The 14,646-nt window shown below is 39.9% G+C and overlaps 2 long non-coding RNA genes across 2 annotated transcripts; one reads left to right on the plus strand and one right to left on the minus strand.

Moving 5' to 3' along the window:
- Window positions 1–10,896: 10,896 nt before the first annotated feature.
- LOC118598982 lies at window positions 10,897–12,962 on the plus strand. Its single transcript, XR_004948241.1, has 2 exons — window positions 10,897–11,258; window positions 12,409–12,962. It is a non-coding gene; the product is annotated as an uncharacterized LOC118598982 (long non-coding RNA).
- Window positions 12,792–14,564, minus strand: LOC118598981. Its single transcript, XR_004948240.1, has 2 exons — window positions 13,902–14,564; window positions 12,792–13,199 (listed from the first exon to the last, which is right to left on the minus strand). It is a non-coding gene; the product is annotated as an uncharacterized LOC118598981 (long non-coding RNA).
- Window positions 14,565–14,646: the final 82 nt, after the last annotated feature.

A 14,646-nucleotide genomic window follows, 5' to 3' on the forward strand; every position in this document is an offset into this window, starting at 1 on the left:
AATGCCAAAATAGTCCAAAAAGCTGCAGAATGACAAATTTTTAAAACTTTCTAAACCGTAACTTTTTAACATAATTCTGAATCATAAAAAGGCAGGAATATTATTACAGAATAAATCAACTTAAACCTTAAATAACTTTCAATATTTTACTCTCCATAAAAACATATTTTGTCAAAATTCTTCAAGCTACAAATGAGTGCAAGATAACATCGGGTCATTGATAACATAAAATGATCTGGAGGGCCGGATCCGGCCCCCGGGCCTCGGCTTTGACGCATGTGACCTAAAAGAGTGAAATGTCAGGCATTCTTTAGATTTATTACATGTTCTTTAATCAGATTGATTGACTGTACACTCAGAGTCCAGACATGAGAGGAAACATGGAGCAGAAACAAAGGATGGAGGAGATGCAGACAGACACAAGGGACATTCCTCCGAGAGTAAATGATGTTGGACTTTTCTCCTGATGGTTTGGTCTTATCTCATGATAAGGCTGCAGCTGTGGCCTGATGAAAGGACAGAGGAGAGTCTGCCCGACGTGATAGACACAAAAAACAAGATAGTGCTTAACGCCGATTAACCCAACAACAGCTGGAAGGGCAAAAGGTGCAGGAGCAGCCTTCATAATTCCAAAAGTTTCCTTTTGATCTGAAATAAATGGGAGAATTTTATCATGTTCCCACGTGAAGAGAAACCCCCCAAAGATGAGCTGAACAGGGAGGAGCCGTGTTCTGCAGACAAAAGATGATGAGAGTCATCCAAACAGAATTAGACCAATGTTCTCCATGTGACCGTGGAGGAGACAGGCGGATCCTCCTGGAAAGAGTTTGACAAAAAACTGGTTGAACAATGAATAAAGTAGTCATTTGTGTAGATTAATGAGTCTAATATCTGATCGGTTATAAGAGTTTTCACCTTTGTTTACACAGCTCCTCATGGATGGACGGTTGTGTTTTCAAGCATGAAAGAAACCCCGATGAATCCCTCCACTCTGCTACACTCATTGTGGTTTTCATAATTACAGCTTCTCTCTTAGCTCTCCAGCGTTTCTCCTCCCGGAGCTAATGGCCCCTCCTGTTGTGCAGCGCTCTGACGGACTTTTATCTCCACAGCTTTCACAGCTCTAGAAGAGACAAAACGCTGATCTTCTGCAGCGCGTCTGCATTCTTCTATAATCACTGAGATTATGCAGTCATGTTGGGAAAGGCTCTGACACACAGGAACATGCAACGGCACGAGCACACGCACAGAAACACTCGTAAAGTGTTGTTGGAGGCCGTGCCAGGCTTCCTGAGTCACTTCCTGCTGATGGGGACGGCGGTGATGCGCTTTACTGGAACGCGTTGCAACACTGCTGAGATTTAACACCAAGGAGAAAACATCTTGACCCCAGTAAAGATGGAAGTACAGTTCACGGCCTCCATGTAAAAATACACACAACAGACATGAATGCTGGCCTTGTTCTAAAAACAAGTTTTTATTTTTATCCTAATCTGTTCTTGTACCATTTAACCCATTTATTTTTATCTGCAAAACAGTTAAAATTATCTTATGAAAACCTTTGGGTCTTTATTGTTTTTATACCAAGAGCAACATGTCTAAAGTAAAGTAAAAATGCATCAGCTAAACTTTACTGGACGCCTTCAGAAGCTGACATAATTAAATATCATTAGTAATATGAGATTTTAACCAAATCCCAGGAAAAGAACTTGATGCTAAAACTGATCAAGAACAGCATTCTCATTTTCAACTGTGGCCTGGAAAAGTCAAGACCTTTAGAGAAAGAAAAAAAAGAACGGTCACAAGAAACAAGAAATAAAATAAAATTGAATAGAATCAGAAATCAATGCATTCTAAAATATAAAACCCTAAAATCATCGCATTGAGTAACAACAGCACTTATCTGATCTGATCTCTCACCTGAGATGCTGATGATCTTAAGCTCACCTGCTCAATATCCTCCATGAATCCCAACACAAACACGATTCATTTCTTAAAGGATGTTTAAAACGACGATTGCAGGTCTAAGGATTAATTCTTAGTTAAACTGACAGCTTTAGAGGAACTTTTGTTTTGCTGCAACATTCTTCCTAAACATGGGAATTCTCTCCCACCTGATATAAGGAATAATGTTTAACCATTTTATAATCACAACTCAAAAATCATCTGTTAAAAATAACATCTACGATCTAGCTTTTCTCTCCACCAGATCTGATGATTTTACTTTTATTTTCTTTAAAGTCAATATGTTTATTTTGTGACATTTTGACCATAGATTGGTGTCATTTACTGCAACAATAAACATGTACATATATAAAAAATGTCCTGTTTTTAACATGTTCTTTAGTCAGTTTTCTGATGATGGAGGACACAAGACAAGAAAAAATGAGTTTAAATGACATTTCTGAGTATTTTTTTAATTAAAATTGTTGTGAATCCGGAGTTTGCAGTTTAAAAAAGAACAAATTTGTGACTTAGAAAATACACTAGATGGTAGTAGAAGCTCCCTGCTCTGTCCTGTTCTGATGCTTTTATATCCAGACAAATAGATCATAAACATCTTTGTTTTCCTCATCGGAGCTGGAATCTGGATCTAACTCAAGGGTGTCAAACTCAATCGCACAGGGGACCAAAATCCTAAACAGACCTCAGGTCGCGGGACGAACAGGATGAACATTTATAGAACACTAAAACTGAATTTTAAAAACTTTTAAACCGTAAGTTTTTAGCATAATTATCAACTAGATATATAGATTTACCTGCAATAATTCTAGTGTGAATGCTGTAAACTGAATTTGGCCTGAAGATGCTAATGCTAATAGCTGAAGATGCTGAAATTGATAGCTAAAAATACTAAAGCTGATAGCCAGCTAAAATATTAGCTAAATGCCAAATTAGCCTGAAAAACAACAACAAAAATTAGGTTAGCCAAAAGGGCTAGCATGTAGCTGAAAAGATAAGTACACCTCAAAATAGCCTAAAAAAATGAAAATAGCCCAAATTAGTCTAAACAGGTGGCATGTAGCTGTTCTTTGCTGTCAACTAGCGGTTGGGGGTTTTGGTGTAAAAACACAAGTAAGACGCTGAAGGACGCTCAGAAATAATTCATTATTGTCAGCATTTTAAATCGCCCAAAAATATCGCGATATATCATCGACAGTCCTGCCAACAACTTAGAGGTGAATTTTAAAGAACTCCTTTCACTCTGCAGAAGCTTTGTTCCAGAGAACAGCTCAGGTTTGTTTGTTTTTTTTTGGCTTAAAACAGCCTCATCCTAATTAAAAGACCTCTGAGAATGCTTTTAAAATAGATCAGAAGATGATCAAAGCTGAGTGTACAGCCAGATCTTCTTATTTTGACCAAAACTCAAACGAGACGACCATTACAAAGGTTAGAGGTTTATTTCCTGTTGGTGTTTCATTTGTTTGATTGAATTCCATATCAAACAATTCATCATTTTTTTATTATTTTCTTAATTATTACTCCATTGTGAAGCCTCCACACAAACACACCACATCACCATTTACAGTAAAAACCTGCAGAGAAAAGAGGAAATGATGTTCATGTCTTGATCGTACCCCAGAAGGGAGTCACCTTCAGCGTTTTTCTCATTCTACATCAGGTTCCCAGAGCCGTGCAGCTTTTCCCAGAGGAGTGTTTCAGTCAATGCGATTCTTGTTTCTGCAGCCAAGACTCTGACAGCCGCAGCTGTTGCTGCAGACAAATGTGGAGTTCAGCTCCAGTTTTATATTTATGCCCCGGCTTTTCTTTTTATTAGGGCCCAAGATTGCTCAGGCCGCCATCTTTACATAATTAGAGTAATACGACCTTTGCTAGCGCACAATGGTCCATTTGGATGTTACCTCGCATCCCCGGACTCAGTGAGCATTCATCCAGTCAGGAGGAGGCCCAGACTGCAGCCTGTACGACACCGTCTGTGAAACTGGAGAAGAGGAAGTGAAAAGGTAAGATCGGAAGGAGGGAGAGGAGGGAGGCCAAAACAAGTGGGTGGGGTTATTAAAAACACAAAGAATCATGGGATGACAGCAGAAGAGGGAATGAGAAGACCAAAGGGGTTGTGGTAACACTGCTGACGCAAATGCGAAACATGAAGGAAGGGAGGGATGGAAAGGAATCTCTGGCGGGGATCGCCAAACCTCGAGACGAGGTCAGAAAGCCACTGGCGACAAGACGAGAAACACTCGGGTTAAACCCTGGCAGTGCAGGCGGACTGGTCCTAATAACTGGAATAATAGCTTAATGGGTGATAATGGTGAGAGGGAAACACACACGTGCTACAAATCACACTCGGTGCTTTCTCCACACATGCAGGACACTCTCTGCTCCTCCACTGCTCTACTGAACTCCCGACAGTCGCATTCCCGCCTTTGTTTTGTCTGTCCCGCTTTTCCATATTGGCCGATGTGTTTAGTGATAACATTTACACATGTGTGCGTGCGCCAACGGCCCGCCTGACCCCCGCTGCCTTTTTTTGGCTCAGGTTTGTGAAGAAACGCAGCTTTGTTTGTGTGTCAGCGCCGCTGGTATGTATGCTGTGCGTGCTGGTGCCTGCTGGTGTGCACGGGCGTTCTGGCCGGCTGGAGCGTGGGAATGCGGCGAGGGATTTCTGTGGTATTTTTAATGTTTGTTATTAAGTATTACCACAAGAGACCGGGATCAAACCCCAGACACGCCCCCTCTGCTCCTCTTCGTTCCTCTCGTCCTCCTCCTCAAATAACAATGAAACCAAAACGACTCGCCAACTGTTGGAAATAAATCTGCCGCAGGCGGGAGGAAGAGTGAGGCTGACCCCGATCACACGGTGACCCGTTTGTTCCTTTAGGTCTATAAAACTAAAGAACGTGTCTTTACATGTTTAGATGCTATATTTTTTTGTCATCTAAATGTATAAAGATGCAGCTTTTTGTTTTTTAAAGAAGTGAAACAAAGATAAATGTGAGTTTGATATTTTTCTATTTGGAGGTGGACTTGATCATAAAATCATTGTCCAGACCCGACGGCTGCCTGTTGTTCTTCAGGATTTTCTGCAGAATTTTTGGAATCATTAACTATAAAAAGTCATCCATCTAAAAAGATCTAGACCAGTTCCTGTTGAGGTTGCCCCTCCAATCATCTTCTTATGTATTTTCAAAGCTTTCGCAGTTGTCTTTTAATTCTAATTTTACAATTTTCAGCCAAAATCTAAAACCTGTGTCGTTTTCTTTGGCATAGTTTCTGCAGAGATGCAGGAGTTCATCAGAAATTCACGGTGAGGATTCTGTGCTTCGGTTTTGACATGTTCTAGTTTCCCCGTCAGTCTCACCATGTGCAGGTTAAATCCACAGCTGTCTGCATTTAGTTAATCGACCTCAGTGTATTTAAGGTTGTGTTTAACCCCCCCCAACCTCTAACTACTAAAAACTGTATAGTGCCCTTGATTTTAAAGGTAATTCGGACATGATGCTCACTACTTTTCTTTTCTTTTTCTAAAGACCGGATATGACGTCGCCAATTTCACAAACTGGAAATCGAATAAATATGAACATTTCACGACGTTTATTTATGACTCCATTGTGTTCTGATGGTGAAAATGTGGATGGTTTATTAAAAAAATAAATGTAAACGCGTTTTTTTGTTCGAAATTGGTTGACCACGATGCATTGTGGTCTATATTCACTAATCTAGTGAGCATCGATGCACGCTAGTTTTTCGCAAAGACTTCTGGGAAATTTCAAGTGCCCTCCATTTTGGAGTTGTAGATTCGGACGGCACTAGAAAAAGGCGAACGCACTCTATAGTGAGTAGAGGGAATTCGGACACAGCTCAAGTGTCTGGTTTTCAGTCCCTCGCTGTCGGGTCATCTGCTCTGTTTTGTTCTGCTGGTTTTGTTTCTCCATGTTTTTTGTCACGTTTTGGTTCCTTTCTTAAAAGGTTTAAGTTCCTGTCTCCAGGTCTCCTGCGTTTGGATCCTCCACCACCGTTTCATGACAGCATGACCTGACCACCTTGGGCCCAGCAGGAGACCTTTTGCTCGGCGTGGACATGGCGTGGACTGCCACTGACACGCCACGTCAAGCCAATGCCAGAAGGGTTTTCCTGCCAAAATCAAGTCATGTCAAGCCACATCCACCTGCTGCACCCGTCCCTGCGGGGGAGTGTCGGGCCATCCTTCCTGTCCCTGAGGATGGTCGCTGTTCATCCCCCTTGTCTGTTTCCTGTCCCTGGGAGAGTTGGCAGGACTTTGCCTCTTCACGTCTGTTCTTGAGGAACTCTGATGCCCCTCTGGCCGCAGGAGCTCTGTTTTCTGGACTTACTTGCTTTTGTTCGTCCAGATCTACCCCCTCTCAGGTGTTTGGGCATCTGGAATCTGCCCTTTTAGGGAGGGGTACTGTCAGGATTCTGTGCTTAGGTTTTGTCACGGTCTGTTTTCCCTGTCGGTCTCTCACCCCCTTCATTAAGTTAATCAGCCTCAGTGTATTTAAGTGTCTGGTTTCAGTTCCGCATTGTCAATCATCTGTTCTGCCACATTTTGTTTCTCCATTAGTTTTATCACATTTTGGTTAATGTATTTAATGATATAAGTTCCTGTCACCAAGCCTGGTCTCCTGAGTTTGTGTCCTGCCGTGACACTAACCTCTGATTTGTGGGAGGGATTTTTGGCATAGAGCAACTCCGCCCCTCTCCCCTTTCCCCTTGCAGAGACCTTGTGGCCCGCCCAGCCTATTTTCTACATCTAAAATGCACTCTTTCCATTGGCATTTTTTTTTTCATTTGCTCCTGATTCACAATGATTTGAGGAAATAAATACTCAAAAATGCAGTTTTGAGTCTAATTTTCTTTATACATTTCTCCATCACAAACTAACCAGCCAGATCTCAAGCATTCTTCAATTATCCAATAACGTGGAATGTGGCCCTGATGAGAGAAAGTAAAAACATCATGATAAGAGCACAAATAAGGTTCTTTTTTGTGATTTCACCTCATTTGCATCTTCTTTGTGTGTGTATTGTTTTCATGGTGTACAATCCAAAGTAGTTTTCCTTGTTTCTCATCAGTGAATGTTAAATGGTGTCTGCCTTTCATCACAGTGAGTGGGATTAACCTTCAGCTCCATGAATCATGGAGGGAGTAACAGCCGGTTGAGAAACCAGACGGACAGAGATGAGTTGTGGTTATAGGAACAGACATGGGAGCGCTGCAGAGTTTGATGAAAGAAGCTGAGTAAACCCGTATTCACACACCTCCAACTGTCCACATGATAACCTTATGGTGAATCTAAATCCAGTCACGTCACCCAGAGTCTGATATTGAAAGTTGTTTTCTTCTTTTAGGCTTTCCCCTTTCATGACCGTTTTTCTCTCTTGACATCCACGATCTTTTGTTCTAACAGGATGGTACAGTGTTGATGTGCCTGCATTAAGTGTAGGGTTCATTTCCTGTCATGCAGACCGTTAGAGATCATGTAAACAGGATTTCATGAACTGAGAGCTTATTTTTACGTTAGAATTCTTATCTGTTCTCCAGAAGAGTGTGATGGAAATCTTCCACTAACTTAACCTTTCTTTTTTTGGCTGCGTTTTTGAACTTGTCAGCATCAAGGCAGCTCCAGCGTGTTTGAGTCGTGTCTCCGTGAACTTTCCCAGTCTTCTCTTTATAAAATTAGACTGGTGTCACAAACTTTTGACAGACCTTCACCCCTTGTTTTCCTTTTCTCCCCTCCCCAGTTTAGTCTGTTCCCAACTCTCTGCTCCGCTGTTTCCTCCTCTCATCTTCAGCTCGGCCTCTCTGCAATCTTTTTTTCTAAGCATGCGAGAGTGCAATCACGGAGACTCCAAGCTTTTCCGTGCAAGAAGCCAAATTTATCCTTGTGGTTTTCCGCATGTTTATTTTGGGTTTACTTTAGGGACAGCATATCTGCGGGAAAACCAAACGGCCTGGAGCGGGTGCTTTCCCTCTGGGGATCATGGAGGCTGGGGTATAAATAGAAATGTATTTTTTGGTAAAAGAATTAAGGACTGGTGAGCATCTCCCCAGGGCCCCCTTCTGCAAAGATGAGAGAGATCCGCTCTCTTCTGTTTATCTTCTTCATTCCTGTCTTCCTGTACTGCCGAAAACAACAATTTAGTTCTTGTTTTAGACAATAGCAAAGCAGCCTTCCATCCAGACTCAGTCATCTTCCTTCTCACTGTAATTTGCCACCAAAAATTCACATAATTATATGAATTTTTGCAGATTAAACAAATCACTCTTCCTCCTCCTCATCTCCTCTTCCCCCCGTGTTCCTCTGCTCTGTAAATTCACTCCACAGAGAGCATCAATCTCTGTCATCCTCTTCAAAATCCCTTCTTCACTTGGCCTCATTCTCTCTTCTGTTCGCAGTTGAACTCGGCGGCCGTCGTTTCAGGATGTGTGTGTAGGCTGCGAGGAATTCTGGGGAAGGAAAAAAGGCCCCCTCCACGCTGACTCCTCGGTTTGACCTGCGTTCAACGTGCCGTCTGCTACAGCCATCCGCTGGTCTCCAACCGCTGAGGCTGCTGCATTCGTGGAAATTCTGCATCTGCTAATAGAGGGGGAGGGGGGGTGTATTTCTGCTGAAACATGCCCGACCTCTACAAGCTGCTGATCCTGGCTTTCTTCCAGCTCCTGCCATTCAGATGATGGAGGCTCCTCCCTGCAAACCCTTTGACCTTTGCTGCTTCATTCATCATTTCAGGGCAGTGATGTCAACCGTCCAGCATCTGGATGTGGACACTCTATCAGGCTCTGAACCAAACAGAATTCTGCACCTTTAATCACCAGATTCCATCCATCTCTACTGTTAATGTTCAAACTAATCTTTGCTTTTGATCTCTGTAAGGCGGGAGTGTCAAACTCAATCGCACACAAAAACACACCTTAGCTCGCGGGCCGAACGAGACCACACACTAAACACACTACATTTTTAAACTTTTAAAAACTTTCTAACATAATTATGACCTAGATTAATACCATTACCTGGGATAATGCTAGTTTGAATGCTGTAAGCTGAATTTGGCCGTTGAAGATGCTATAGGATTCTGATTTCACCTCTTGCTGTCCAGCAGTGATGACGAGTTCATGTTCGACTCCTGAACTGATGCTCAACAGTGTTTCATTTGCTCCATTCAAGTGAAGAGAAGTAAGAGGCAGGATGATAATGGAACCTCCTGTCTCGTCTTGGGTGTTTTTGTGTTGTGTAGAGGCTGCTCTTCCTCTGATTAGGATCAGCTGTTTTATTTGGTTGATTGTCTCACAGGTATTTATGAAGTCCTCACTATGTCACTGATGTGGGAGTGTTCGGTTCCTTGTGCCATGTAAGTCCTGTGATTTAAACCAGTTTTCCTGCATTTGGGTTCTTGGAGTTTGCCGTTACACATTCATGATTATTGTAGTTCTGATGGAAAGATTGGTTTTAAATTAATAAATAATTAAATATGAAAATGTTTGGGAAATCAATATAAATTGAGACCGTTTTCATTGGGTTTAGAGTCCCACTCCGATCATCCTTTAATCCATTTACAAAGCATTCCCGGTTGTGGGCAGGACTGTTGGTGCAGAGGTAAGCCTCCACTGATATCCCATCATCCCTTTGATCACAGCCCATCAAAACCACAACTTAACATTAATAGTGCTACAAAAATCCTGATACAGGAGCTTTCCACTTCTGGACCAGATGACAAAGAAAGTGAAGACATTAATTAATCTATTTGTCTGCAAATAAATCCATCAGAATGGAGTGGAGCAAAGAGACCTTAACTTGCCTATTTCAGTTGCTACATCACATGAGAGAGCTTTTTTGAATGACTCTTTCCCATCTGCTCCCGATTCATCCCAGTTTGAAAAAAGAAAAATTCAGAAAAATATCTTTAAAGGGGATGTGATTTTCCTAAGCCTTTCAGAGTTAACTAGTTCCATATGAACGATCATTTGTGGACTCCTTTCATACCCGGAAGTAAAACGACTCGATCTCTGAGGCCCCGCCTTTCGGTCCCTGTTGGTCCCGCCCATTTCACAAAGTCATCCTATAGCTGGTATTCCTGCTCATGTCCGCTCATGCAAACGATCTCCGAACTTTGGATATGGATATTTTGGAGCTTTACAATCAGTACGATTAGGAGAGTTGAAATGAAATTCATGTTCTAAAACACTTTATTGAAATACTCCAAGTATTTGCAAGAAAGAAAATACATATAAACAGAAAAGTAAAATAAAAAAGGAGGATTAAAAAAAAGGGAAAAAATAACATTTTGAAAATATCAGAAATAAAAATGTGAAATTATAAAATATAGAGCTAGGACTTATGGTTCTGGATCAATGACAGCAAACGCACGACGCCAGCTCTCTGAGTCTAGTACCATCTTAAACCTTTAACTACCCAACCGTGACAAATTTGATTAAAAAAAGTTTTTTCTGGTGCTTATTGGCTTTGAGGAGTAATACACACAATCATTGTCTTCATTAATGTCTTTTAAGTGTTTTCTACTGTTTTGTTGAGCAGGCAGACTTCAATCTCTTAGAATTCATACCAGAATTTCTGCAGAAGAGAGAGCTGTCATGGTCCTGAAGAAACCCCAGAGTTTAAAGACTGCCTGACAGTATACCCAAAGAAAATATAGAAAATAAAAGTATATAGAAAGAACATTTATACAATAAAACCAATGACATGTAGAAGTTCTATTATGCTCATTAAAATATATATTTTTAAACAATTGTAAAAGCTGGATGATTTAATAAATAAATAAATAAAGTAAATCACCATCAGATACTCAGAACAGCTCAAAACAAAATGAATGAATTCTTGCCTTTATTGTGTGGTGCTCTTCCCCTGGTCCTGAATCTTTAATTTGTCTACATTCACCTGCTAGGACCCCTCATTTGACAACGGTGGGTACGTGGTACATCACCGTGCAGCCATGACAAGTATATTGTGGAAAGAAGACCAGTAGAAGTTTGGAGCATAGTTAATTGAACAATATTACAAGTTGCATTGCTTCTATAAAAATGTATAAATGTTTTTCTTCTGAAATATTTTGTGGGAAATTTATTTGAACCGTAACTGTTAAAGAGTGAATGGTGGACTAGGTGGACTGTATGACTGATTTGGGTTTTGGGTATAACAGTAAACAAGATGGTGTGCCGGTCAGAGCACAGGAAGGTAAGGATGAGATGAGGCTCCACTTGGCAGATGTTCTGAATTTATTCCAGTGGTTTGTTCAAATACTTAAAATAAAGCAACTGAGGTGCACCCAAACTAAACTCAGGATTCTACACTCAGGTTCTCTCTCTGCTGCTGCCTCCGACACGTGGCAAACCGAAACCGACTGGATGAACATACACAAAACCACCGAAGAAGAAAACGCACAGTAGTGTCCTGTGACATCACTATGGGCTGAGCCTTTGTAACAATAACAGCTTTTTGAACCAGATGGGTACATTTAAAGACCAGGCACCAAAATTAACAAGGGCAGAACTAACCCATGTAATGCAANTTAGTTATTTGAACAATATTACAAGTTGCATTGCTTCTATAAAAATGTATAAATAAAAGTTTTTCTTCTGAAATGTTTTGTGTGAAATGTATTTGAACCATAACAGCTTTTTGAACCATATGGGTATATTTAAAGAGCAGGTACCAAAATTATTAACAAGGGCAGAACTAACCCATGTAATGCAAGAGACAGAATATTTCAAAAAGCTACAAATTAATATAATGCAAAATTTGTTGATTTTACAGCTACATTTCTTTGATCTTAGGTTACTATCAATTCATGCCTTTGTTATGCAAGCAAACACTGAAAGTAAAATTAACTTATAAAAGGTGTTTAATTATACATATTTATTGAAAATTGACAAAAGCAGTTAGTCAAATTAGAAGGAAAAGTTGTCAGTCATCAACAGGTATTCTCTGTGTGATGTCACACATATAAAGAAAAAAAAATACAAAATTAAACAAAATCAAGACTTGACAGTAGTTCTATAATACAAAATTAAACAAAATCAAGACTTGACAGTAGTTCTAGCAAAAANATGGTGGGTGCCCGACATGTACATCACCGTGCAGCCATGACAAGTATGTTGTGGAAAGAAGACCAGTAGAAGTTTGGAGCATAGTTATTTGAACAATATTACAAATTGCATTGCTTCTATAAAAAATGTATAAATAAAAGTTTTTCTTCTGAAATATTTTGTGGGAAATTTATTTGAACCATAACTGTTACAGAGTGAATGGTGGACTAGGTGGACTGTATGACTGATTTGGGTTTTGGGTATAACCGTAAACAAGATGGTGTGCCGGTCAGAGCACAGGAAGGTAAGGATGAGATGAGGCTCCACTTGGCAGATGTTCTGAATTTATTCCAGTGGTTTGTTCAAATACTTAAAGCAACTAAGGTGCACCAAAACTAAACTCAGGATTCTAACACACTCAGGTTCTCTCTCTGCAGCTGCCTCCGGCACGTGGCAAACCGAAACCGACTGGATGAACGTACACAAAACCACTGAAGAAGAAAACGCACAGGAGCGTCCTGTGACATCACTATGGGCTGAGCCTTTGTAACAATAACAGCTTTTTGAACCATATGGGTATATTTAAAGAGCAGGCACCAAAATTAACAAGGGCAGAACTAACCCATGTAATGCAAGAGAGAATATTTCAAAAAGCTACAAATATAATGGAAATTGTGTTTTTACAGTTGCATTTTTTTGATCTTAGGTTACTATCAATTCATGCTTCTGTTATGCAAACACAAAGTAAAAGTAACTTATAAAAGGTGTATAATTATACATATTTATTGAAAATTGACAAAAGCATTTAGTCAAATTAGAAGGAAAAGTTGTCAGTTATCAACAGGTATTCTGTGTGCTGTCACACGTATCAAGAAAAAAGACAAAATTAACAAAATCAAGACTTGACAGTAGTTCTAGCAAAAAAAACAAAAAAAAAAGTTTAGACAGAAAAGACTGAAATTAGACCTGATTGATTCCTCAACAGGTCAAAGCTTCATTAAATGCACTTACAAATATTAACAATAACAGTCTCCAAAAAGCGATGTAGTCTAGTGTCTGATGGGAAAAGAAAATCAGCAAAAACGGCTTTTCTGCCATGATGTGTTGCAGACTCCACAGACAGGAATGTGAAGTGCCATTTCTGCATTCTCCAAAGCGACCACATCACGGTGAATCTGCAGACAAATACAAATTCATTAGTGTTAAAAAAAAACGTAAATGTTTTTTAATGTCACAATAAAATATAGGAAAATAACGGTTGTTTCTTTATCTTGAAATTGAGTCTTGGCATCTGGACTTCTTCCTTCAAGAAAGATTTGAAGTCCAGACGCCAAGACTCAATTTTAGGATGTAACCTGGATAAATGAGAACTGGACTCAACATTGAGCTATCATGTAGCTGTGTGCAAACCTTCGGCATTGATGCATGTCGCTTGTTTACATGTCACGTCACATGTGACGTGACAGGAAGCCTGAGCTTTACATTGGTATGAACCAAATAAAGAATCTAAATAAAGTTTGGTGGCTGTTTACACAGTCACGCTAAGTTAAGAAAAAAAATAAGACGACAATATTTTGGATAACATGCCCCGAAGTATTTTCAGAAGTATAAGAGGTCTTTAAATCTCCAGAATGAGACGATCGGTAGATGAACGTAAACGGGTTTCGTGCGAACAAAACTGCATTTCTACACACTCTCTGTGCACAACGTAAAACTCTGAGACTGTTTGTCAGTCACAAATGTTTACCCTGATATCTTAACAGCATACGTATATTATTAAAAGACGTGTTACGTCTGAAATAGCATTTACGAAATGCTAGCATAGTCTTTAGCGCTTTTATTTACAAATTCCAATAAAATAAATCTTTTTTACTCACCTTTTGCTCCTTTATGAACACAGTAGCCTCATCTGGTTATCTTAAAGCACGGAAAAAGAAACGTAAAGAGGACAATTTTGTTCGTTTCTCTCCGGTTGGCAGGACTCCGGTGTGCTGCTAGAGCTAGCTGCAGAATGTTACTCACGGGCCTCCGTAGTTCTGAGTATTTTTCTCTGAATTCTGACTTTTTTCTCACAATTCTGACTTGAGAAAAAAGTCAGAATTCTGAGATTAAAGTCAGAATTTTTCATGGGCTTTCTTTTTTTTTTCAGTGGCCCTAATCCTCTTCCGTACAGATCAATAAACTGCTCATATGACAGATTAAAGCATGAATATCTGCTTTTAGTTTTTACTCCATCAAGTCCTTGAAAACAAATGTTAAAAATTGACAAATGAGTCTAAAACAACACAAAAAGATGGATTATTTTCACAAGTCAAAGTCTATTCTGGGCATCAATTCAGTTCGGATGTCTCTATAGTACTCTGTCCACTGCAGCTGTTTCCTTCATGGCCCTGACTAATTATTAAGTTACTTTTTTTAATAAAAAATAAAAAAATCAATCTTTTTTTGTCATAAACTGTATTGTTTGTTTGCTCTTACAGATGTGATTTCCTCCCTCTTACATTAAGGAAATCTAAAGTTTTCTGAGTGTTTTTAGACATTTCAAAGAAACCCTGTCGTTCCGTCTCAGCATGTTTATCCCTCTCGTTCTTGACCTTCAGTTCTGGGCTCTGTGCGGAAACG

Source organism: Oryzias melastigma, linkage group LG7, assembly GCF_002922805.2.
Source record: "Oryzias melastigma strain HK-1 linkage group LG7, ASM292280v2, whole genome shotgun sequence".
Lineage (NCBI taxonomy): Eukaryota > Metazoa > Chordata > Actinopteri > Beloniformes > Adrianichthyidae > Oryzias > Oryzias melastigma.